We start from the raw sequence: 27,049 nt of genomic DNA on the forward strand, positions 1-27,049 counted from the left end.
TGTACGACTCTTTGTGACCCCATGGACTGTAGCATGCCAGGCTTCCCTGTCCATCACTAACTCCCAGAGCTTGCTCAAACTCATGTCCATCGATTCAGTGATGCCGTCCAAACATCTCATCCTCTGTCGTCCCCTTTTCTGCCTTCAATCTTTTTCAGTATGAGGGTCTTTTCTAGTGAGTCAGTTCTTCACATCAGGTGGCCAAAGTATTGGAGTTTCAGCTTCAGCATCAGTCCTTCCAGTCAATATTCAGGACTGATTTCCTTTAGGTAAACTGGTTGGATCTGCTTGCAGTCCAAGGGACTCTTCAAGAGTCTTCTCCAACATCACAGTTCTTCAGTGCTCAGCTTTCTTTATGGTCCAACTCTCACATCCATACTTGACTACTGGAAAAAACCGTAGCTTTGACTAGATGGACTTTTGTCAGCAAAATAATGTCTTTGCTTTTTAATATGCTGTGTAGGTTGGTCATAGCTTTTCTCCCAAGGAGCAAAAGTCTTTTAATTTTATGGCTGCAGTCACCATCTGCAGTCATTTTGGAGGGCCCCCCCCCCAATAAAATCTCATGGTTTCTATTGTTTCCTCATCTATTTGCCATGAAGTGATTGGACTGAATGCCATGATCTTAGTTTTCTGAATGTTGAGTTTTAAGTCAACTTTTTCACTCTCCTCACTTTCATCAAGAGGCTCTTTAGTTCTTCTCTTTCTGTCATAAGGGTAGTGACATCTGCATAGCTGAGGTTATTGATATTTCTCTCAGCAATCTTGATTCCAGCTTGTGCTTCATGCAGCCCAGCATTTTGCATGATGTACTCTGCGTATAAGTTAAATAAGAAGGGTGACAATATGCAGCCTTGACGGATTGCTTTCCCGATTTGGAGCCAGTCTGTTGTTCCATGTCCAGTTCTAACTGCTGCTTCCTGACCTGCATACAGATTTCTCAGGAAGCAGGTCAGGTGGTCTGGTATTCCCATCTCTTTCAGAATTTTACATAGTTTGTTGTGATCCACATGGTCAAAGGCTTTGGTGTAGTCAATGAAGCAGAAGTAGATGTTTTTCTGGAACTCTCTTGCTTTTTCGATGATCCAACAGATGTTGGCAATTTGACCTCTGGTTCCTCTGCGTTTTCTAAATCCAGCTTGAACATCTGGAAGTTCATGGTTCACAGACTGTTGAAGCCTGGCTTGGAGAATTTTGAGCATTACTTTGCTAGCATGTGAGATGAGTGCAATTGTGTGGTAGTTTGAACATTCTTTGGAATTGCCTTTCCTTGGGATTGGAATGAAAACTGACCTTTGCCAGTCCTGTGGCCACTGCTGAGTTTTCCAAATTTGCTGGCATATTGACTGCAGCACTTTCACAGCATCATCTTTCAGGATTTTAAATAGCTCCACTGGAATTCCATTACCTCTACTAGCTTTCTTCGTAGTGATGTTTCCTAAGGCCCCCTTGACTTCGCATTCCAGGATGTCTGACTCTAGGTGAGTGATCACACCATTGTGGTTATCTGGGTCATGAAGATCTTTTTTGTACTTCGGTGTGTTCTTGACACCTTTTCTTAGTATCTTCTGCATCTATTAGGTCCATGCCATTTCTGTCCTTTATTGTGCCCATCTTTGTATGAAATGTTCCCTTGGTATCTAATTTTCTTGAAGAGATCTCTAGCCTTCCCATTCTGTTCTTTTCCTCTATTTCTTTGCATTGATCACTAAGGAAGGCTTTCTGATCTATCCTTGCTATTCTTTGGAGCTCTGCATTCAAATGGATATATCTTTCCTTTTCTCCTTTGCCTTTCACGTCTCTTCTTTTCACACCTATTTGTAAGGCCTCCTCAGACAACCATTTTGCCCTTTTGCTTTTCTTTTTCTTGGGGATGGTCTTGATCACTGCCTCCTGTACAGTGTCATGAACCTCCACCCATAGTTCTTCAGGCACTCTGTCTATCAGATCTAATCCTTTGAATCTATTTGTTCTTCCACTTCCACACATTATACTTCCGCTGTATAATCATAAGGGATTTGATTTAGGTCATACCTGAATGGTCTAGTGGTTTTCCCTACTTTCTTTAGTTTAAGTTTGAGTTTGGCAATAAGGAGTTCATGATCTGAGCCACAGTCAGCTCCCTGTCTTGTTTTTGCTGACTCTATAGAGCTTCACCATCTTTGGCTGCAAAGACCATCTGGTGATGTCCGTGTGTAGAGTCTTCTCTTGTGTGTTGGAAGAGGATGTTTGCTATGACCAGTGTGTTCTCTTGGCAAAACTCTATTAGCCTTTGCCCTGCTTCATTTTGCACTCCAAGGCCAAATTTACCTATTACTCCAGGTATCTCTTGACTTCCTACTTTTGCATTCCAGTCCTCTATAATGAAAAGGACATCTCTTTTTGGGTATTAGTTCTAGAAGGTCTTGTAAGTCTTCATAGACCTGTTGAATTTCAGCTTCTTCAGCATTACTGGTTGGGGCATAGACTTGGATTACCGTGATACTGAATGGTTTGCCTTGGGAATGAACAGAGATCATTCTGTCGTTTTTGAGATTGCATCCAAGTACTGAATTTTGGACTCTTTTGTTGACTGTGATAGCTACTCCATTTCTTCTAAGGGATTCTTGCCCACAGTAGTAGACATAAGGGTCATTTGAGTTAAATTCACCCATTCCAGTCCATTTTAGTTTGCTGATTCCTAAAATGTCAATGTTCACTCTTGCCATCTCCTGTTTGACCACTTCCAATTTGCCTTGATTAATGGACCTAATATTCCAGGTTCCTATGCAATATTGATCTTTACAGCATTGGACTTTACTTACATCACCCATCACATCCACTACTGGGTGTTGTTTTTGCTTTGGCTTCATCCCTTCATTCTTTCTGGAGTTATTTCTCCACTGATCTCCAGTAGCATATTGGGCTCCTACCGACCTGGGGAGTTCATCTTTCAATGTCCTATCTTTTTGCCTTTTCATACTGTTCATGGGGTTCTCAAGGCAAGAATACTGAAGTAGTTTGCCATTCCCTTCTCCAGTGGACATGTTTTGTTGGAACTTTGCACCATGACCCATCCATCTTGGGTGGCCCTACATGGCATGGACCATATTTTCATTGAGTTAGACAAGGCTGTAGTCCATGTGATCAGTTTGGTCATATATATCAAATATATATACATTTCAGTAATGGAATGCCATTTTATATTATAAAGTGGGTACAAATATTTATTTGAACAGGTTGTTCGATATTTATTTGAAGAGATTATTGCCCCGAATAATCACTTATAGATTTAATCAAATAATCTAATGGATATATTAAAAAATACATGTAAACAATTAAATGCTAGAAAGGTAGTGCCAAAGAATGCTCAAACTACCACACAATTGCACTCATCTCACATGCTAGTAAAGTGATGCTCAAAATTCTCCAAGCCAGGCTTCAGGAATATGTGAACTGTGAACTCCCTGATGTTCAAGCTGGTTTTAGAAAAGGCAGAGGAACCAGAGATCAAATTGCCAGCATCCACTGGATCATGGAAAAAGCAAGAGAGTTCCAGAAAAACATCTATTTCTGCTTTATTGACTATGCCAAAGCCTTTGACTGTGTGGATCACAATAAACTGTGGAAAATTCTGAAAGAGATGGGAATACCAGACCACCTGACCTGCCTCTTGAGAAACCTATATGCAGGTCAGGAAGCAACAGTTAGAACTGGACATGGAACAACAGACTGGTTCCAAATAGGAAAAGGAGTATGTCAAAGCTGTGTATTGTCACCCTGCTTATTTAACTTATGTGCAGAGTACATCATGAGAAACGCTGGGCTGGAAGAAGCACAAGCTGGAATCAGGATTGCCGGGAGAAATATCAATAACCTCAGATGTACAGGTGACACCACCTTTATGGCAGAAAGTGAAGAGGAACTAAAGAACCTCCTGATGAAAGTAAAAGAGGAGAGTGAAAAACTTGGCTTAAAACTCAACATTCAGAAAACTAAGATCTCAGCATCCAGGATCACTTCATGGCAAATAGTTGGGAAAACAATGGAAACAGTGAGAGACTCTCCTTTTTTGGGCTCGAAAATGACTGCAGATGGTGACTGCAGCCATGAAATTAAAAGACACTTGCTCCTTGGAAGGAAAGTTATGACCAACCTAGACAGCATATTAAAAAGCAGAGACATTACTTTGCCAACAAATGTCCATCTAGTCAAGGCTATGGTTTTTCCAGTAGTCATGTGTGGATGTGAGAGTTGAACTATAAAGAAAGCTGAGCACCAAAGAATTGATGCTTTTGAACTGTGGTGTTGGAGAAAACTCTTGAGAGTCCCTTGGACTGCAAGGAGATCCAACCAGTCCATCCTAAAGGAGATCAGTCCTGGGTGTTCATTGGAAGTGTTGCAGGAAGGCAGACCCCTTCCAGGGACTGAAACTGGGCTCTTGTCTAACACTGGGAAATGAATTGTCCAAGGAGACACATGTACTGACAAAGCAAGAGATTTTATTGGGAAAGGGCACCCGGGTGGAGAGCAGTAGGGTAAGGAAACCCAGGAGAACTGCTCTGCCGCGTGGCTCGCAGTCTTGGGTTTTATGGTGATGGAATTAGTTTCCCGGTGGTCTTTGGCCAGTCACTCTAATTTAGAGTCTTTCCTGGTGGCGCACGCATCGCTCAGCCAAGATAGACGCTAGCGAGAGGGATTCCGGGAAGTGGACAGACACGCAGTGTCTCCTTTAGACCTTTCCTGAACTCTCCCAGTTGGTGGTGGCTTATTAGTTCCGTATTCCTTATCAAGATCTCCTGTCGTAAAACAACCCATGCAAATGGTTACTATGGTGCCTGGCCAGGGTGGGCGGTGTCAATCAGTGTGCTTCCCCTAACAACTCCCCCTTGAGAGAGTTCATACTCAAGACACTTCTTGGGAATTGGGTCAGAGGTCTCTTTCTTCTGTAACTTCTTTCTTCCTGCTGTGCATGGGCGTAGGCCTGCCTAGCAGAGCAGAAGTCTCTCTCTACCTGATGTAAGTTGGGGTGTTCCACATCTGAAACCAGCTGCCACCCTTGTAGTAACAGCAATTTAGTTTGAAACTGTTGGCCCCGCTCAGAGATGAAATAGACGAGGGCCAAACAGGAGACCTAACAGGATGGTCATCTCTGGTCCTCGGAAACAGAAGGCAACATTTGGGGTGAGTGTTGCAGGGTTTGTGACCCTTTTTGATTGGTGGTGGTGAGGCAACAGAGCTGTGCTCCAGGAATCTTGTGTTCAGTCTGAAGTTACCATCCTCCACCTGGGTGGGGGCTCAAAGAGATTGTTATGCATATTTCTTTGAGAAGGAACCAGGACTCTGTCAGGAGGCTGTACAAACCTTTGATTGTTTTTCCTGTTTCTGTATCCCCTCCCTTCCCTGATTAGCAGTTGTTTGAATCCACCCTTTGGAACTCAGGGAAGGTCAGGGAGGCTGAATGAAGCCTATATCCTACAGACAAGCAATGGAGAACACAGAACAGATCTGTACTGCAGAGCCCCGCAGAGTTCTACTCAGTTTTACTTTAAGGAACTAGGCAACTATGACTATAATAACTTCCTGTCAAAATGGAGCACAGGCCTGCCTCAGCTTGGAATATGGACACTGAATTGGAAGTATTCCTGAGTTCCCAGTCCTAGATCTGAGCCTTGTATGATTAAAATCTCAATCCCTTGGTCTGCCATTTTGGTGTAACAGACCCAGTTAGAAGTAGTTGGAGGAGTGATAACTGGAATTTAGTAGACAAAATAAATCTCATTTCTTTTTAGAAGAATAGGGTCTCAAGCCTATTCAGACCTGGCACTTCAGGGAGACTTGTAGCCAGGTAGCCAGTTGCCTAGTTCTATAAAAAGTAAGGTCACTAGCTTCCAGCAGACATTGTTTTGAAAATGGCAGCATCCAAGCCTGACACGACTCAGAAAACTCAAGTGTTCAGCAATACAAGGTCTAATCTGAAAGTACACCCATAGCATCACCTAGTTATTTCCCAGGATATCTGAACCATAGCTACTCTATTTGACTTTTAATTGTAAACTTTTCCTTAATAGCCAAAGCAGATTTCACCGTTAATGACGTCAGTGTTTCTCTAGTTATGAGAAGATGCAAGAATTGGGACTCATAAAATCTTCTCCTGAAAAGATCTGACTATCTGATGGCCTGTTCTGCCAGTTTTTCCCAGAGCACAGGGTGCCTCATCCCTGATTTTTACCATGAACTCCTTTCAGGGGCGTTGAAAGTCAGCAGTTGCAGCGGCCATGACTTAATCTTTGTAGATGCAGATGGCGAGTGTCAGTCTTCAGTTGGCAGAGCCCCTTTTTGCTCATAAACTTGACCATGATTTTGAAGGGGGCATTTCATGACCATTTCATCCCATGGTGCTGAGAATGTCCATTCTCAGGTTTGGCAAAGATTTTGTTGACAGGCCACTCAATGTGCTGTTACTGGACTAGGCCATAAAACAGTATCCAGAATTCTCTGGACCACCTGTCTTACTAGCTTCTACGTCCAGGAAAATATTCCCTCTTGTTGCTTCTTCCCATATCTAGAGTTACACTGTTACCATCATCGATCTCATATGGGACTATATATTATTCTATTAGAGGCCTCAGACACACATTTGACAGTGTAAGAAACAGCAGGTTTGTAAAACAGGTGAAATACAAATAACATAGCCAGCAGTATTAGTAAAGTCACAAGTAAGACTTAAGTTAAGAGCTTCCATTAGATATAGCCCAGTCATTTCAGATGTATCTCAGGTCATCTGACTTAGCCTGCTCTGTAGAATCTTTATCTTCCAGGGAAATTATGTATTGGCACTGTCTATAAGGCACATAGCCCAGTTTTCTAGTGTTACTAGATTGATTGTATGATTAAATTGTTTCCAACACAGAGGAGACCTTAAGCCTAAATTACTATAGCCTGGTGTTATCTATATAAATCCATCTCATAATTGTGGGAGATTTTTTCCTCCTTTGCTGACACTTTTCTTGTTGCTCTGATTGAGCTTGAGTAATAGAAGCTCAAATTTATGGCCAGAGTCAGAGCAGGCATTATTAATTGGCCCTCGTGAGGGGATCCCATCTAGTAATATCACAATAACCTGAATATGACTATAATTTTTAAGTAAATTTTCTCAGGGCCAACCAGTTAGAGTCTTGTAGTAGAGAAATTTAACAAGGTAACCCAGAACTAGACACAGGTAATTGGCCACAAACCCAACAATTGAATTGATTTTTAAAACCAGCATAGGATCAGGCCTATGATAGAAAAGCATTTGACTTATATGCAAAGGTCTAAGAAGTCAAGAAAACATAAATGCTCATACGAATCAGGTCCAGCATCTTGGGGAGGCTGTCTACCTCTGATGTCGTCCTCTTCTCATCCTGGTATAGCGTAGTTTCTCCTGATAAAAAAGCCCTTCCATCCATGTTGGAGACAGTCCCTTAAATTATGTCTTTTTCCGGTCCTGGTTGCAGGTCATGAGGCATCTGATCTTCATCCAAAGATAGATTACTGAGATGAGCTTCAGAAACAAACTTAGGTGTCTTTAAGAATTCAATTAAATTTTACATTAATATCACATAACAGCAAAGAACTATCTAAGAGATGAGTCTTACTAGATGCAGACCTCCATTAACAAACTGGGATCTAACACTTTTGAAATATCTTTTTCTCCCTAAAGTTACCCTCATTTTTATCAAGTATAACCAAATTAAGGCTAGTTTGTTTGCAAAATAGGTCTGTTCTCACTAATTTTGGTCTGATGATTTATATAACCATAATTGATTATAGGATTTTATTTTGCTGAAACATTTATAGAGTCTCAGACTGAACTTTTAAAATAAAACAGGACTGGGAAACTCACACCAAAGGCTTATCACAGATTTTGCCTAACAAATCTAGGTGAATTCTTCCCTTTTTAAGGTCTCAAAAATTGCTTGAGATTTTTGTACCTGTGAGATAACCTTCCTAACTCATTTGATAAACTTACTGGAAACCTAAGAATTTCCAATTTTTGGAGGAGTCAGATAGAGAGAAAATACAATTGTTTTGTTTATAATGTTTAATTTTACCAAAGTATTGTCATAATTAGTTTGAGAGGAAGGTTTTCCCTACTCCCTGAAAACATAAGATTCAAACCCATAATTTTTCAGACAGAAACCATAAACGGTATAAGCATATTTGCTGGTTCATTCAGTCCCTCTGCTAGCTTTTGTGTAGTTACCAGGTTTTCCATTAGAATACCAGGACATATCAGAATGTTAAGAACTCCATATAATTTCTAGGATATCTGTATTAGTAATTTTACCATACATTATAACATGAGCGGATTTATCACTCATTTGATAATCTTTTTCATGCAATTTAACCAACCAAATAGTCACAGTTTAGTATCTCTCTTTGGGATGTTTCAGGGGCCCTCTGAAACACCCCAGAGTTAGCTAGAGGTCAAAGGAACTTCAAAAGAATTCGATTTAGGAAGTTTTCTCAAAAAGATCAATTAAAAGGGTTTAGAACATTTGGTCAGATTTAGTCAGTGTTGATGGGTGTATCATTTAGCTTGTTGATATGTCACAATGGGAGTAAATACCAAGGCTCAAGGTCTAGTGAAAGTCAGCTCCGCCGTCTTGGACCTAATTGGCTCTAACCAGTTTTCCTATGGCTGTGTCATTCCTAACAAAATCAATTTATCTAACTAATTGTAAATGTTTCAAAATCTTATTTTATTTGGAAATGACCTAACTATTCAATAGACTTCCAACACTTAGCACAGTTAGCACAACCCTTAGAAATTTAAGTTACGCCAATCTGGAGAGACTATTTTAGACAGATATTCCTAAAGAATAATTATCCTTAATAGAGTTTATATAAAAGCTCATATCTCATTGACATTTTTAGAAGTTTCTTCACTCGAGGTAATTTCTTTGTTGGCAAACTTGTAACAGATATAATATTTAACTTATATTAAACTTAGGTACAATGAAAATATTCTACTTAATGTTAATTACTCTAAGACATGTCTATATTAGATAGGTCAACAAACAAACATTAATATCAGGTATTTAATACTGAATATTTCCCAGTTCACATGAACCTGGAATTTATTGTTTAATTTAGAATTATTTGATTTGTAAGCACTTACCTTTTTGTAAGCCAATTAAATAGAGCTCATTTACAAATTAACTTCAAAAATATTACCCAGAGACAAAGACATACCACAACATATTTAGACAGACACAGTGCAAGACCTAGCTTCATTTTCTAAGTTTAGTCATCAATTAGATATTACAATATAAAATTTACTAGTTTATAAAAAAACAGTTAAATAAAAATTTTAAAGTCTTTTTCCCCTTTTCCCTCAGTGTCAGGAGTTAAAGATGGTCTAGATAAGTGTTCCTGAGAGCCCTGGTCTCAGGGCACAGGGAAAGAAAATCAAGTTCTAACAAAATGGTGGCAGGTCTAAACCAAATGGTGGCCAGACAAAGCAAAATGGCCATCAAAAATCACAACACAGAACACGGAGTTAAAACACACACATAAACCTGGCAGTCCTCATCAGACACTCCCTTAAATACAAGAATACAGTCTCTCAGAAATCCTCCTATAGAGACACAGAACTTCAGATCCAAGTACTAACATCAAAGATTTCAAGGGAGGAAAGGAAGCCAGGTTGAAAGAAGGGGGAGGAGGCGGGAGGGGGGGGCAAAAGGGGTGGCCTTACAGACATCTCCTGCCACCTGCAGATACCCAGGCATTATGGGACTTTACCCTGGGCCTCCAGAGAACGGAGGACAGGAACTCGGCCCTACCAGAAATCAGACCAGACCAAACCAGAATTCGAGTTCTCTGCCAAGAGGAGGTGGTCAGTCTCCAATCCTCAGCTCAAGCTGAGGCCCTTCAACCAGATTCCTGCATCCAGGACCGGGAGACTAGAAAAACAGGGAAGGATAGGAAGGGTTAAGGAGAGGAAAGAGAGAGGGAAGGAGGGAGAGGTCAATAAAGTCTCTCATTCCTTACTGGTCGGGGCACTCTGGCCAAATGTCTGCGTGGAGGAGACCAGGGACAAAAGGGTCCCAGTTGCAGCCGCTGGGTCTGGTCCATGGGTAGGCAAGCTGGCCCCTGAGTACCCCGAGTGGTCAGGATATCAGTCTCAGTGAAGAAGAGGTCCCACCAGAGTTGCCATTTGTTGCAGGAAAGGGAAGCCCTTCCAGGGCCTGAAACTGGGCTCTTGTCTAACACTCAGAAATGAATTGTCTGAGGAGACACACGTGCTGACAAAGCAAGAGATTTTATTGGGAAAGGGCACCCGGGTGGAGAGCAGTAGGGTAAGGGAACCCAGGAGAACTGCTCTGCCACGTGGCTCGCAGTCTTGGGTTTTATGGTGATGGGATTAGTTTCCGGGTGGTCTTTGACCAATCATTCTAATTCAGAGTCCTTCCTGGTGGCTCACGCATCGCTCAGCCAAGATAGATGCTAGCGAGAGGGATTCCAGGAAGTGGACGGACACGCAGTGTCCCCTTTAGACCTTTCCCAAACTCTCCCAGTTGGTGGTGGCTTATTAGTTCCGTATTCCTTATCAAGATCTCCTGTCATAAAACAACTCATGCAAATGGTTACTATGGTGCCTGGCCAGGGTGGACAGTTTCAATCAGTGTGCTTCCCCTAACAGAAGGACTGATGTTGAAGAAACTAGAATACTTTGGCCACCTGATGCAAAGAGCTGACTATTTGAAAAGCCCCTGATGCTGGGAAAGATTGACGGCCGGAGGAGAAGGAGACGACAGAGGATGAGGTGGTTGGATGGCATCACCGACACAATGGACATGGGTTTGGGTGGACTCCAGGAGTTGGTGATGGACAGGGAGGCCTGGCGTGCTGTGGTTCATAGGGTTGCAAAGAGTCAGACACAGCTGAGTGACTGAACTGAACTGAACTGAAAATTATAAGGTGCTATAAATATTTGAATTATAATACCCATGCGTGACAAAGGTTTGGATAAATAAGACACTTTAAATTTTTACTGCTTGGAAAAGGATATCACAGCCCACTCCAGTATTCTTGTCTGGAAAAGTCCATGGACAGAGGAGACTGGTGGGCTGCAGTCCATGGGGTTACGTGACTGTGCCACGCACACTGAAGAGGGTAGAGGGAGATGGGTTGGTAGCAATAAACTGGTAGAACTAAAAAAAAAACCTTTTTTTTTACTGCTAATTTTATGCACAAAATTGGTTCAAATGTTCTAAAGTGTATATGTGAAAGTTGCTCAGTTATGTTCGACTCTTTGCAACCCCGTGGACTGTAGCCCTTCAGGCTCCTCTGTCCTGAGACTTCCCAGACAAGAATACTGGGGTGGGTTGCCATGCCCTCCTCCAGGTGGTCTTCCCAACCCAGGAATCGAACTGGAGTCTCTTACATCTGTAGTGGCAGGTGGGTTCTTTACCACAGTGCCACCTAGGGAGGCCTCACCCTATTCCCTCCCAGCCAGAGGAAAATATACATAACATAAAGTTCACCGTTGTAACCAGTTTGGGGTGCACAAGCTCAGTAGCGTTAAGTGCATTCTTATTATTGTGCAGCCTCAGTACCATCTACCCCAGAAGTCTTTTCACCTTTCTAAACTGAAACTCTGTCTCCATGAAATACTAACTCCTCATTTCCCCTCCCCCAACCCCTGCAAATCCCCTTCTGCTTTCTGTCTTTATGAATTTGGCTACTCTAAGTACCTCCTAGAAGTGGAGTTGCACAGTGTTTGTCCTTTTGTGACTGGCTTATTTCACTTAATAGAATGTTGTCAGGGTTCATTCATATCGTAACATTCCATTCCCTTCCTTTTAAGCCTGAATAATTTTCTATTGTATTTTGTATACCACATTTTGTTTATCCACTCATCCATTGATGGGTATTTGGGTTGTTTCCACCTTTTGACTATTATGAATAGTGCTGCTATGAATATATACCCATTTTCATAGATGCTGCTGCTGCTAAGTCACTTCAGTCGTGTTCGACTCTGTGCGACCCCATAGACGGCAGCCCACCAGGCTCCCCCGTCCCTGGGATTCTCCAGGCAAGAACACTGGAGTGGGTTGCCATTTCCTTCTCCAATGCATGAAAGTGAAAAGTGAAAGTGAAGTCGCTCAGTCGTGTCCAACTCTTAGCGACCCCATGGACTGCGGCCTACCAGGCTCCTCCGTCCATGGGATTTTCCAGGCAAGAGTGCTGGAGTGGGGTGCCACTGCCTTCTCCATTTTCATATATATCATACTCATATGTGTATATTGGAGACCCTGCTTTCAATTCTTTTGGGTATATCCAAAGGTGGAGTTTCTGGATTGTATGATACTTCTATTTTAACTTTTTGGAGAAAACACAAAAATTGTAATTCTTGATTTGCAATCTTTTTTTTTAAATTGGAGTATAATTGCATTGCAACATCGTGTTTCTGCTGTACATCAATGTGAATCAGCTATGTGTATACATATATCCCTTCCCTCTTGAGCCTCCTTCCCACCCACCCCCATCCCACCCCTCTAGGTCATCACAGAGCATTGATTTGCAATTCTCAACAAGAGTCTTGGGGTTCATGGCCCCTTGGAGATGTCTGTGGGCATTTTTCTGGGGAGAAGTTCCACAGTTTCAGCAGATTCTCAAAGGTATCAGTGATTCTTGAAGGACTAACATCACTGAACTAGAGAGTCATGTCTACAAGTTCTTTTAAAGCCAATATTTTTGAATCTCAGGAACTGTGACTGCAGGTTTTGGAGAGGTTACTAAGGAGCTTGAATGTATTCTGCAGGCAAGTCCAGGCAAGGAAGGGCATGGGCTGGCCAGGGCCCTCTGCACAAGGAGGAGGGCATCGCTGGGTGTGTGAGAGTCTAGTGCAGGAGCATTTACACACCCAGAAGGGGCTGAGACCACTGGAAGAATCTTGGAGACAGCAGGCCTGGCTGTGAGTTTTTGTGCCATGGTAACAGTGTGATCTTGAACAATTCTCTCTCTCTCTCTTTTTTCTTAAGGATTTTATTTTAAACATTTTAAAATTTGTTTATTCTATTTATTTTGACTGCTGAGTTTCTCTAGTAGCAGAGAACAGGGGCTAGTCTCTAGCTGTGGTGCGTGGTCTTCTCATGGCTTCTCTCATTGTAGAGCACAGACTAACTGCAGTACATGGTCTCAGTAGTTGTGGCGCAGGAGCTTAGTTGCTCTGACATATGTGGGATCTTCCCAGACCAGGGATTAAACTCATGTCCCCTGTATTGGCAGGTTGGTTCTTACTGTGCCACCAGTAAAGTGAAAGTCGCTCAGTAGTGTCCGACTTTTTGGGACCCCATGGACTCTAGGCCAGAATACTGAAGTGGGTAACCTTTCCTTTCTCCAGGGGATCTTCCCAACCTAGGAATCGAACCCAGGTCTCCCGCATTACAGGTGGATTCTTTACCAGCTGAGCCACAAGGTAAGCCCATGCCACCAGGAAGTCCTTGGGCAGTTCTCTTAACTGCCCTGAGCCTGTTCTTCATCTCTAAAATGGTAGTAATCCCCACCACAGTCATGGGAGGATCAGATGAGATCTGTAGGTAGACATGGTTTGTAAGAGGTAATGGTGTCTTGGACCCACTCATTAACTAGATGGCTGAGTTTGGGTTTAGAACAAACCAGAAAGCATTTTGAAAACTCTAGTTTAAGACAGTCTGCCCTGTCATAGCTTAATCATTATTCTGCTGCTAAATGATTTACCATTTGGCCGGTCCCGGCTTGTTGACACCTGGCCCTGTCTGGCTCTGTCTGTGTGAAGGTGGGAAGGGCCCGGGCCTTCCAGACACACACAGATACTGCCTCCTGTTTTAATGCCCTTTAGAGTTCCCTTCCCGGGACTCCCAGATGCCCCTTAGATGGGCCTTCGAGGCATGTGTAAGTCCTGAGCCCATCCAGAACTTTCTAAGGTGGGACCTGGAGTGAGCCAGGATCTCTTGGATGAAAAAGATCAGGTGGGCAGAGCAGTGGGTCCATTTGCTCGGCCCTGACATCTCAGCAAAGGCGGAGAGAACCAGCTCAGAGCAGAGCAGCAGAGGAGGTCTGGGGACGGGTGAGGTGCTTTGCAGAAGGCAACTCAGAAGAAGGGATAGTAAAAGAAGCCCTCTTCAAACATCTTTTAGACTTTAAAAGTTTATCCAAAGGAGTGCATAAACCCTATTTTTATAGTTTAAGAGGAAGAAAGGAACACCAGTATTCCCCACTACTGAACATAAAAATAGAAAGAAATAGAATATTAGCAGCGAGACTTCCCTAGTGGTTCAGTGGTTAAGACTCTATGCTTTCAATGCAGGGGGTGTGGATTCAATCCCTGGTCAGGGAATTAAGATTCCACATGCTGCATGTCATGGCTGGAGAGAAAAAATAAAGAATATTACCTCGTCCTTAAAAATTCACTTTCTCCCCCATTCTCCTCCAATCACATGCCTTTTCCTCCCACCTCCCACAGAGTAACCACTATCCTGAATTTCCTATTAGTCACTCACCTGCTTTTCTTTATAGTAAGAATGTGTGTTTGTGTGTGTGTGCGCGCGTGTGTGTGTGTGCATAAAATCTGCTATTGGTAGACATTTTGGTTATCTTCCAGATTTTAGCTATTAAAGATACTTTTGTGTTTCTCCTGAGAGACATCTGGTTGCTGCTTCTTAACCCTAGTTATATGTTGAAATGAGAAGCTTTTTAAAATGCTAATGCCCAGGTCCCACCCTGAGATTACAGTTTAGCCAGTCTGGGTGCCACCTAGGCCTCTGGGCTTTTGAAAGCTCCCCAGGGGCCTCCAGGGGGCATCTCAAGGCAGATCTTGACTTCCATAGGTCCATGCTGGGGGCCTGGATTCTGCATTTCCAGGAGGCTTCCAGGCGATGCTGATCACAGCGCTCCATTTTGAGTAGTACAGAGTTGTACGGGATCTGTCTGTTCAGCTTCACTAAGTAATGTCAAGTCATTTCCAGAGGAAGAGCACCGATTTCCCTCCCATCAACTGGATAGAAGTTCCAGTCATTCACACAGTTTTTTTGGTCATGCCACTGGGCATGTGGGATCTTAGTTCCTCCACCAGGGATCAAATCCACACTCTCTGCACTGGAAGGACAAAGTCTTAATCACTGGACTGCCAGGGAAGTTCCGAGTCATTCACACTTGACATCCTCTGACTCGGTGAATTTTTGCTTTAAACAGTGGATGTGAAATATTACTTCCCTGATTATGCATGACAATAAGCAACCTTTTAAAAACACATGGGCCTTTTGTAAGTTCTTTCCTGTAAGATGTCTGGGCATGACTCTGGTCCACTTTTCTGACAAAGTTCTCTCTTTTCTAGGTGATTATATATTCCTGTACTAATCCTTTACTTTCACATTCTGCAAATATATCCTCCCAGTTCATTCCTTACCTTTTTATTGTCTGGGCTTTCTAGGTGGCGCAGTTGGTAAAGAATCCGCCTGCTCAGTGTGGATACACAAGAGACATGGGTTCAGCTCCTGGGTGGGAAAGATCCCCTGCAGGAAGAGATGGCAACCCACTCCAGTATTTCTGCCTAGAGAGCCTCATGGGCAGAAGAGCCTGGTGGGCTGCAGTCCGTGGGGTCACAAAGAGCTGGACATGACTGAGCATGCAGGCGTGCTTCTTTATTGTCTTCATGACATATTTTGCCAAACAGATATCCTCACTTTTACTTGGAGAAACTGTAATGGGCTTTTGCTTCATTATTACTTTAATAAGTAGACTCAAAATACATTAAACTTTTTTTTTCAAAACCACAGGAAGAAATCAGTAAATATCATCAATGCCAATAACCCCAAATATTTAGGTGGCCTAAATATCAAGCTCCTTATAAATAAATCGTGCTTCCTATGTCCCTAATGTAGTAAAACTTACATTCTGGTAACAGTGGAAAAACAGGCAATAATCAGATAAATGTATTATAGGCTAAGTATTACCAGGTGCTTGAAGGAAAAGTCAAGTACAATAGCCAATCAGCTTACTTGTGCCTGACCCTCAGCTCATTTAAGTCTTTTCAGATACACAGACAGATGTTTGTATTCCTAGAAATGCTAAGAAAGGGTTTTTTTCAGCTGAGAATCACAAAAGTAGGACACGACTGAGCAACGAACACACGCTACCTTCCTGGTAGGCAGAAAGAATCCGGTTCTGTTAACTCATTTCTCTGTGTCTCGTTTCTATGGGGTGGGGGGTGGGGGTGGGGGTGGGGGGGACTATAAGGAATTTAAAAGAAACTATTTTAGATCGAGGATCAGAAAATGTTTCCTATAGAACGTTGGAGAGTCAATCTTTTTGGTTACGAGGGCCATGGTGTCTCCACCCTCGAACCCTACCATCGTTGTACTAAAGCAACCGTAGCCAGTATGTAAATGAAGGGGTGGGCCTGTGTTCCAAGAAAACCTGATTCACAAAGCAGGTGGTGGGCCAGATTTGGCTCATGGGCTGCAGTTTGCCAATTCCTGCCTTACAAATTCTTCTTTTGATATTGTTTATTGCTTGTGTGTCAGTCTAGAAATAACACATGCCCATGGGCGGGGGTGGGATTCGAGCAATACAGGAGTGTTTAAAGTAGAAAGATGAGAGGCTCTTGTCTTCTCTCTCCTGCTTTACTCATCCCGCTCATCAGAGATGACCCACCTGACATACTGGAAGGAAGCCTGGGACACCCCGGCCCCCCTCCAACACACACACACACAGCCACACGAGCACCTCCAGGGTCTCAGGGTGACCTAGGGGAAGATGCACACAAAGGGCAGGTGGATGCAGCTGGGTGGTGCTGTGCCCTCTGGACTGCCTGCTGTTGCCTTAAAGGTGAGCTCTGTTCTTTTCAGTGCAAGAAACTGATGGGGTTTTTTCTTTAAAAACAAGACCGGGACTTCCCAGGCGGTTCAGTGGTTGAGACTTCACCTCCAATGCGTTGGTTCGATCCCTGATTGGGGACATAAGATCCCATACGCCTCGTGTTTAAAAAGCCAGAAACATAAAACAGAAGCAATATTGTAACAAATTCAATAAAAACTTTAGAAATGGTCCACGTCAAAAAAATCTTTAATAAAAATAGAAAAACAGGATCACTCAGTGCACAGCTAGCAGTCCATAGAGAAAAACAGAATATAACAGGCATTCCTTTGTCAAGTCTCATTTCCAAGCAGACTCATACACAGAATCCGTTCTGCCCCTCCTCCGGTCCCTCCCTGCCCTTCTCTTGCCCTCCCTTCCTCCTTCCCTCCTTTCCTTCCTTTCACAAATGTTTTTGGCTCTAAGGGTGCAGCAGTGAGCAGGCAAAGCCCTCGTCCTCTTGCAGCTTCTCTGCTAGGAGGGGAGACAGACAGTAGTAGGTGAGCACATGAAAAAGTCAGATCACAACATGTTCCAAAGGAAACGAGAGACAACCGAAGGTAATTAAAGGGATGGAGTCTTTAGGCCTTGGAGATGTTGATGACCTCGGGGTTCAGCTTGCATGTGTGGAGTCCCTCTGCCTGAGCCTGAATCTCGGCTCCACCGCCTTCTCCCTGTGTCACAGGGACACAGTGTGCCCTCTCTGTGCCTCAGTTTCCTCGCTTGTAAAATGACAGTGACTTAGGATTTACATCATAACACTGAGGTGAGGACTGTATAAAGAACGTACTGAGCTCTCAATAAAAATACCAGCTCTTATCAGCTGTAGAAATAGAACACTGTGGTCTCTCCTGAAAGAATGTTGCACGTGAACACATTAGTAAAATCCTCCCGGGAAGATGTGGGTACATGGCAGCATTATTCAGTGTGTGCCGCCGAGTCTCTATTCACTCTCCATATCATGCAGAGCACTGGCTTTTGTGTAGAATAGAATCCCTGGGGGCTTTTTCTCCTGAATAAGAATTTTCTTCGTAAAAATTTTCCTCTCCAGAAACACAAAGTGTTTTGAATTCTCTCTCATACACTTACATTGAACAATCCCCTCCCCCCCCACCAACCCCCACCAGAAGGTAAGAGTGTAAACTCAGGAGAGTGCCAGGCTCTCCTGAGGACAGTGTGTGTCCTGCCAGCAGCATGGTTTATCTTCAAAGACAGAACAACCTGATATCACCCGGCACTTACACTGAAACAGACAGGGGCCATTCTCCTTGAGTTCATTAAAGAGTTTCCAAAGTCAGCCAGCCTCTCCCCATTGTCTTGTAAGCTTCCTTGCCCCCTGTATTTCTGATGTATATCAGTTTCCTAATATGGCATGGTAACCCACCCCAGTATTCTTGCCTGAAGAATCCCTTGGACAACATTCTATAAGAAACAGAGCCTGGTAGGCTATGATCCAGAGGGTCACAAAGAGTCGGAGTGACTGTAGCAACTTAGCAGCACTAATGTGACTCAAACCTTGACCAGAAGTTCATGTGTTAAACTACCATCTGCGGCCTGGAGCTTCCTTGGGAAGTTATCAGGTCTAGGATCCCCCAGGACAGGATGGACCACACCTTCAGAGTGGGGAGGAGAGGGAAGAGAGAGGAGGGGAAGGATGAGACAGAGTTTCTACAATATGTCCTGGAATTCATATTTTCTAGTCATTAACTTTAGCAGGAGTAAGTATTATCTTTCTCCTATATATTTGTCATTAGTTTTCAAAGGTATACAGATATGGCTGTGATTAAAAACCATTTTATAAAATCATTTACAGAATTCTTAGACTCACTAGTATCATATTGTGTTAAGGATATATATTGTTACTGTTGTTGCTTAGTTGCTAAGTCATGTCCAACTCTTTGCAACCTTTATATATTTAATTTTTTTTTCAGTTAAAAAAAATTTTTTGGCCATGCCATGCAGCTTGTGGGATCTTAGTTTCTTAACCAGAGGTTGAACCCTTGCCCCCATCAATGGAAGCACAGAGTCCTAACCACTGGACCACCAGGGTAGTCCCTAAATATTCTGTTGTTGTCATGTCTGACTCTTTGAGACCCCATGGAATATAGCCCTCCAGGCTCCTCTGTCCGTGGAATTTTCCAGGCAAGAATACTGGAGTGGGTTGCTATTTCTTTCTCCAGGGGATCTTCCTGATCAGGGATCGAACCTGAGGCTCCTGCATTGGCAGGTGTATTATTTACCACTGAGCGCCAAGGAAACCCTCTAAATGTTTTCTTTGATTACCTTCAAATCCTACACTGCTGGAACAGTAGTTCTCAAAGTGTGGTCCCTGGACCAGCAGTGTCACCATCACCTGCGAACTCATCAGAAGAGTGGATTCTTGACACCATCCCATTCCTGCAGAATCAAAAACTCTGCAGGGGAGGGACCCAACAGCCTGTTTAACAAGTCCTCCAGGGGATCTGATTTGCTTTATTAAGTTTGAAAGGCTTCCCAGGTGGCTCAGTGGTAAAGAAACTGCCTGCCAGTGTAGGAAACTCGGGTTCTGTCCACGGGTCAGGAAGATCCCCTGGAGGAGGAAATGGCAACCCATTCCAGTATTCTTGCCTGCAGAATTCCACGGACAGACAAGCCTGGCAGGCTACAGTCCATGGGGTTGCAAAGACTCAGACATGACTGAGTGACTAAGCACGCACACACAAATTTTGCAGATCTCTGAGCTGGATTATTTGATGTTTAAATCCCAAAGGGGTCCCACTGAGAGGAGTTCAGGAAAAGACTCCTCGTTCTTTGACCCCTGGAACAAGTAGCAGGGGAACAGGTTTTAAAGGTGTCCCAATTCATCACTGACAGCCTCCTCCAGTCAGTACACATGCTTCTGAGGGCCAGCCAATCAGGGACAGCCTTGTTCCAGTGACCTGGCTTCCTTTGCTAAAGGTCACTTAGTGCCTGAATACTCCCACTGTTAAGAGTCCACTAATCCCCAGCCTCATGCTTCCCAGACGCTCACTAAGAAATCCATAGTTTACTGTGTTTTGTCGTTGTTCAGTTGCTCAGTCGTGTCTGACTCTTTGCCACCCCATGGACTGAAGCAGACCAGGCTTACCTGTCCTTTATCATCTCCTAGAGTTTGCTCAAACTCACGTCCATTGAGTCAGTGATGCCATCCAACTATCTAATTCTCTGTCCTCCTGCCCTCACAAACAACAAATCCAGCTTTTTGCTTCATATATAGCATAGACACCTCTTTCTCCAGCATCCCATGTGTTTAGTCCAGAGATGACAGTTGCTGACACTTATAGGGGCAGAGAGCATCGTGAATGCATACAGTGGGCCAGGTATGAGGCAGTACTGGGTAGAAAAGTGGGGGTGTGAAGAGGCAGTTGTTATTATGACAAAAACACCCCTGCAGGGCCGAATGAGTCACCCCCGCAGCCCTGGGGGCTGCAGGGTGTCAGTCTGTAACATCCAGATTAGCCCGCCTACCTGCATTTTTATTGGGCTTCCCAGGTGGCTCAGCGGTAAAGACCCCTCATGCCAATGCAGGAGATGCAAGAGATGTGGGTTCAAGTCCTGGTTTGGGAAGAGGCCCTGGAGAAGAGCATGGCAACCCACTCCAGTATTCTTGCCTGGAGAATTCCACAGACAGAGGAGGCTGGGGGGCTCCTGGGGTTGCTAAGAATCAGACACAACTGAGCAAATGAGCACACACACACGTTGCATTTTTATATAAGAGGTGATCTAGGTAAAGAGAATTGCCCAAGAACAACTGATTTAGTGGCAGTTTACATGTAGTCCATTCCCACACCACTGTCCTTTCTTTTTTTTCCTGCACAAAGTGTAAAAGTGTGGAACATAAACAAAATCGTCAATAATTTTTTAAGGAATTTCACGTCCCAATTCTTTTCACTGTCAGTCACCTTAGTTCCACCGAAGTCAGAATCGCCAAGCTAAGAGAGCCCTTTCAAAAAGAAGTGTTGCCCGGCCCACAGCTGTCATGTTGGTCAGGTCACAATTCTTTTGGTTCAGCTTGATCTCCAACGCAATACCGACACACTTCCAAATTCCAAATTCAAATTTGTAATCTTGGGGATCCAGTTTTCTCAAGCAGTTTGCTTTAGGGCCCTAGAAGTTAAATATAGCGAGTACATTGCTATTTATTCCTCATCTTTTCTAATACTGAAGAGGCTTGTGATGTGTTAACAGATCCCATTGTCACCGGTGCAATAAAATTACAGTACGAGAAGCAGAACCTGTATTCTCAATATAGCCACATTAACAGTTTATGGACACCGTGAACAACGTGCCCATTTTCAGTAGAATGAGGCTTTGCTGTACTTTCCATACTTTTGGAAAGAAGGCAAAAGAAGGCATCATACAAAAACATACCAAATGTATTTATTACGTTACCGTTGAAACCATGAGGTATACATGTTGTAGCTAAGGGTATTAGCAGTAAAAGCAAAACCAAACCCTTTGTCTTGGCTGTCTAGGAGTTTCATGGAGGATTCAAATGCCGTTTTATCTGTACATATTTGTTTCCCCAGCCAGGAGTTTCTCTTTTGGAGCATTCTCTGGATCTCACTGGAGAAATGCTGTTTACTTTTTACTGCAGCTGCTGAGCACCTACCCAGGCTGTCACTGTGTTGGTCTGGGGACAGAGGGAAGAGTAAGATGCATGGCTGGTCCTCAGAGCTCACAGCTGAGGAAGGAAGGAAGAGGAAGGGGAGGAGAAGGAGGAGAGGGAAGCAAACACGCATGGTGCTGTGATTCCACAACAGAATTCTCTTCAAGCTTCCAGGAGAACCCAGGATCGGGGAGAGCTGACAGGCAGCAACATTTGAGTCATGAGGAGTGGCTTCACGTCTGCCCTGCAGAAAAGAGATGAAGAGATCTCTTTGAGCAGTGCCCTGATGATCCTGAAATGTAAACACGGGGGCTGTCAACTAAACACACTCTGCTCCCGATGGCATTATGAGAATTAAAACTGAATTCACTGGTCATTGGAGAAAGGTCCCAAACATCCCAAGATCCATGACAAATCCGTCATGTTTGCTGTCCCTATGCTTTGTGCTCCGTCACTCAGTCGTGTCCTACTCTGTGTGGCCCAATGGACTGTAGCCTGCCAGGCTCCTCTGTCCATGGGATTCTCCGGGCAAGAATATTAGAGTGGGGCACCATTTCCTCCTCCAGGGGATCTTCCTGACCAGGGATTGAACCTGGGTCTCCCACATTGGCAGGTGGATTCTTTACTGCAAGTGCCGCCTGGGAAGCCCAACTGATGTTACAGTGAAGTAATTAATATGCATTCAGGCAACGATGGAGGAGGAAATGGCAACCCACTCCAGTATTCTTACCTGGAGAATCCCATGGACAGAAGAGCCTGGCGAGCTAAAGTCCATGGGGTCACAAAGGGTCGGACGTGATCGAGTAACTGAACATACGAAGAAAACAAATATTTGTGGAGTGCCTCTTATTTTATGGAGGAACTGCTCTGGTCATCAGGAATAAAGCAGATAATAAAATGACTATATCTCTTTTTTGGCTACATCTTAGTTTCCCCACCAGAAATTGAACTCCTGCCCCCTTACAGTGGAACTGCAGGGTCCCAACCACTGGACTACCAGGGAAGTCCCTGGTAGTTCTATTTTTAGTTTTTTGAAAAATGCCATATTATTTTCCATAGTGCCTGCCTCATTTTACATTCTCGCCAATAGCGTACAAACTCTTCACATCCTTGCCAACACTTGTGATCTTATATATATATTTTATAGTGGCTAACATAATGGGTGTGAAGGGGTATTTTACTGAGGTTTCAATTTCCCTAATGATTAGTGATGTTGGGTATCTTTGCATGTGCTTGTTGGCTATCTGTATACCTTTGGAGAAATGGGCAGTGCTTCCGTGACCTGCCAAGACACTGTCTAATGTCAAAGTGCTTTAGAGTCCTCACTGCAGCAATTCTTCCATAGCCTCTACTAAGCTCGCAAAGGTTTGGTGTGATTGGTCTGTGACATGTTCTCTTCCGGAGCAGGCAACTTCCAAAGGAAGAACTACAAATGCTCAGACATCAAAGTGTTCCACTAGAAATGATGAAAACTAAAACTACAATGAAATATATTTTTATACTATGTTGGCAATGGGTTAAAAAATAAGAATTCCAGGTATTAAAGTGAATTCAGGGAAAGAGGCCCACTGGCATAGACTGTTAGAATGGAGACTGATCCAGCTTTTCTAGAGGGTTTAAGTTGGGTTTAAGTTGGTACAACCTTACATTGATCCCAAGGAAATAATGATAGAGAGGTGCAAAGGTGTTCAAAATCATAGTCTTATTTAGAATACTGAAACCAATATTAGGGGATTGATAGTATAAATTATATTCTTATTAGGGAACAATATACCATTCAAACATACTGTTGATGGAGACTTAAGATTTAGGAAAGGACTTTTCTGCTTTATTGACTATGCCAAAGCCTTTGACTGTGTGGATCACAATAAACTGTGGAAAATTCTGAAAGAGATGGGAATACCAGACCACCTGACCTGCCTCTTGAGAAACCTGTATGCAGGTCAGGAAACAACAGTTTGAACTGGACATGGAACGACAGACTGGTTCCAAATAGGAAAAGGAGTGCATCAAGGCTGTATATTATCACCCTGCTTATTTAACTTATATGCAGAGTACATCATGAGAAACGCTGGGCTGGAAGAAGCACGAGCTGAAATCAAGATTGCCGGGAGAAATATCAATAACCTCAGATATGCAGATGACACCACCTTTATGGGAGAAAGTGAAGAGGAATTAAAAAGCCTCTTGATGAAAGTGAAAGAGGAGAGTGAAAAGCTTGGCTTAAAGCTCAACATTCAGAGAATGAAGATCATGGCATCTGGTCCCATCACTTCATGGCATAGATGGGGAAACAGTGGAAACAGTATCAGACTTTATTTTTCTGGGTTCGAAAATGACTGCAGATGGTGACTGCAGCGATGAAATTAAAAGACGCTTACTCCTTGGAAGGAAAGTTATGACCAACCTAGATAGCATATTCAAAAGCAGAGACATTACTTTGCCAACAAAGCTCCATCTAGTCAAGGTTATGATTTTTCCAGTGGTCATGTATGGATGTGAGAGTTGGACTGTAAAGAAAGCTAAGTGCCGAAGAATTGATGCTTTTGAACTGCGGTATTGGAGAAGACTCTTGAGAGTCCCTTGGACTGCAAGGAGATCCAACCAGTCCATTCTAAAGGAGATCAGTCCTGGGTGTTCATTGGAAAGACTCATGCTAAAGCTGAAACTCCAGTCCTTTGGCCACCTCATGCGAAGAGTCTACTCATTGGAAGAGACTCTGATGCTGGGAGGGATTGTGGGCAGGAGGAGAAGGGGATGACCGAGGATGAGATGGCTGGATGGCATCACCGACTCGATGGACATGAGTTTGAGTAAACTCTGGGAGCTGGCAACGGACAGGGAGGCCTGGTGTGCTGCGATTCATGGGGTCGCAAAGAGTCGGACACTACTGAGCGACTGAACTGACTGACTAACTCCCTTGCTGTACAGTGGATAGGAGTCCACCTCCCAAAGCAGGGGATGTAGTAGGTTTGATCCTCCATCTGGGAGGATTCCACAGGCCACAGAGAAACTAAGCCCATGAGCCACAGCTGCTAAGCCTACATGCTGAAGACACTGAAGCCCATGCGCCTAGAGCTTGTGCTCCACAACAAGGGAAGTCCTCACAACAAGAAGCCTGTGCACCATGATGAAAAGTAGCCCCCGATCGCTGCAGCTAGAGAAAGCCCACCCTGCTGGTCCAGTGGTTAGAGCTCGGGGCTTTGACTGCAGGGTTCAGTCCCTGGTTGGGGTACTAAGATCCTGCCAGCAGCATGGCACAGCCAACAAAACAATACAAATAAAAAAGTTCCATCTGTGTATTCATTCATTTACAGTGTAAACACTTCTTACATACCAACCCTCTGTTGGACATTATAGGAGCAAGTAAAGGGCTTCCCACGTGGCAGTACTGGTAAAGAATCAGACTGCCAATGCAGGAGACACAGAGATATGCGTTCAATCCCTGGGTCAGAAAGATCCCCTGGAGCAGGAAATGGCAACCCACTCCAGTATTCTTGCCTGGGAAAATTCCATGGACAGAGAAGCCTTGTGGACTACAGTCCATGGGGCTGAAAAAGTAGGTCATGGTTGAGCAATTAAATGCACACACACACTGTAGGTAGAAGGGTTCACAGCAACGAACGCCTAGCACAACCAAAAATTAAAAAAGACATGGGGAAATGTGTATATAAGATTATGTTCACATGTAACACTAAGCCTTTGCTATACTATTAAATAACAAAGGCTTATTAGTACATATGAACTTAATCTTTTGCCATTTAAAAAGTATTCACTTTTTCCCTCAGGTAGTTCATTTACTTGGTTCAAAAATGAAAAAGCATAAAACCATACACGACAAACATGTCTGTTTTTCATTCCTATCTTCCATTATCCTGTCGCCCCACCAAAACCAACACCAGTAAGATAGGAAATCATGTTCCTGGTGTCTTCTGTAGCATCCTAGATGATTTCTTGTGCATCTATAAGTAAATGCAAATAATCCTTTTTCCTTTCCCCTGTGGACAAATAGTAGCTTGTTATATACATTAATTTACACTTTGACTTTTCATTTTAATACATAAACAGATCTTTACTCTTTTTTTTTAAAAAAAAATAGCTGCATAGTATTCTATTATGTGGACTTTCCTGGTGGCTCAGTGGTAAAGAATCCACCTGTCAATGTAGGAGACACAGGTTTGTTCCCTGGATCAAACAAGCTTTATGGCCAACACAGTACCCACTCCAGAAGTCCTGCCTGGGAAATCCCATGGACAGAGGAGCTTGGTAGGTTGCAGTCCATGGGGTTGCAAAGAGTTGGACACAACTCAGTGACTACACAACTTTCTATTATTTGAATGTAACATGTTAGGTAGCACTACCACTAGGCAATGAGGCTGTTTCTAATTTTTTGTGATTACAAATAGGGCTGCAATGTATAACTCTGTGCATGTCATTTCACACATGGTGCAACTCTAGCTATAGGATACATTCCTGTAAGTGGAACTGCGGAGTCAAATATTATGTACATTCTCGAAAATCTTGGCCAACTGCCCTCAGAGGTTGTACTAAATGGAGCTTTCATCAGCCAGGTGTGAGGCAAGGCTCTGTTCCCCAACCTCACCCCAACCCCAACAAAAGTGGTATCATCAAACACTTGAATTTTTGCCAATCTAATAGGGATTTCAACATAGCACTACTTTGCATTTCTTTGTTTATGAGCAAAGTTGAGTGTTTTTGCAAATGTTTATGAACTATTTGGGTCTCTTTTTCTATCAACTGTGTGTATACCATTTTAATTACAAATGTTCATCTGGGGAACACCCTGCTGGTCCAGTGGTTAGAGCTCGGGGCTTTGACTGCAGGGTTCAGTCCCTGGTTGGGGTACTAAGATCCTGCCAGCAGCATGGCACAGCCAACAAAACAATACAAATAAAAAAGTTCCATCTGTGTATTCATTCATTTATAGTGTAAACACTTCTTACATACCAACCCTCTGTTGGACATTATAGGAGCAAGTAAAGGGCTTCCCACGTGGCAGTACTGGTAAAGAATCAGACTGCCAATGCAGGAGACACAGAGATATGCGTTCAATCCCTGGGTCAGAAAGATCCCCTGGAGCAGGAAATGGCAACCCACTCCAGTATTCTTGCCTGGGAAAATTCCATGGACAGAGAAGCCTTGTGGACTACAGTCCATGGGGCTGAAAAAGTAGGTCATGGTTGAGCAATTAAATGCACACACACACTGTAGGTAGAAGGGTGAACTTGGGAGACTCTACTCCTTCTCTCCCAGGATATGTGACCTGATGGAAGAGAAAGATTTTGAGTTTAACATTGAACTACTTATGGAATATTTATTGGGTTGGCCAGAATGGGTTCCCAAACAAGCTTTATGGCCAACACAATACACACATGTACATATTTGTGCATCTGTATATGTAACTTATCTATGGAAGAGTACTTGGTTATATACTATGAGTTAACAGAGAAGATCTTTGAATAGAAGTGATATTTTTTTCTTAGGGCTTTTCTGTGTTTTCTAAGATTTTTGTAATGTCTCAATTATACACAT

At 43.3% G+C, this 27,049-nt stretch overlaps 1 non-coding gene across 1 annotated transcript; it reads right to left on the bottom strand.

The window, feature by feature from the left end:
• Positions 1–21,063: 21,063 nt before the first annotated feature.
• LOC138424027 (small nucleolar RNA SNORA1) lies at positions 21,064–21,198 on the bottom strand. Its single transcript, XR_011250601.1, has one exon. It is a non-coding gene; the product is annotated as a small nucleolar RNA SNORA1 (small nucleolar RNA).
• Between the last annotated feature and the right edge of the window lie 5,851 nt (positions 21,199–27,049).

This window comes from Ovis canadensis, chromosome 18 (assembly GCF_042477335.2).
Source record: "Ovis canadensis isolate MfBH-ARS-UI-01 breed Bighorn chromosome 18, ARS-UI_OviCan_v2, whole genome shotgun sequence".
In the NCBI taxonomy this organism is placed as follows: Eukaryota; Metazoa; Chordata; class Mammalia; order Artiodactyla; family Bovidae; genus Ovis; species Ovis canadensis.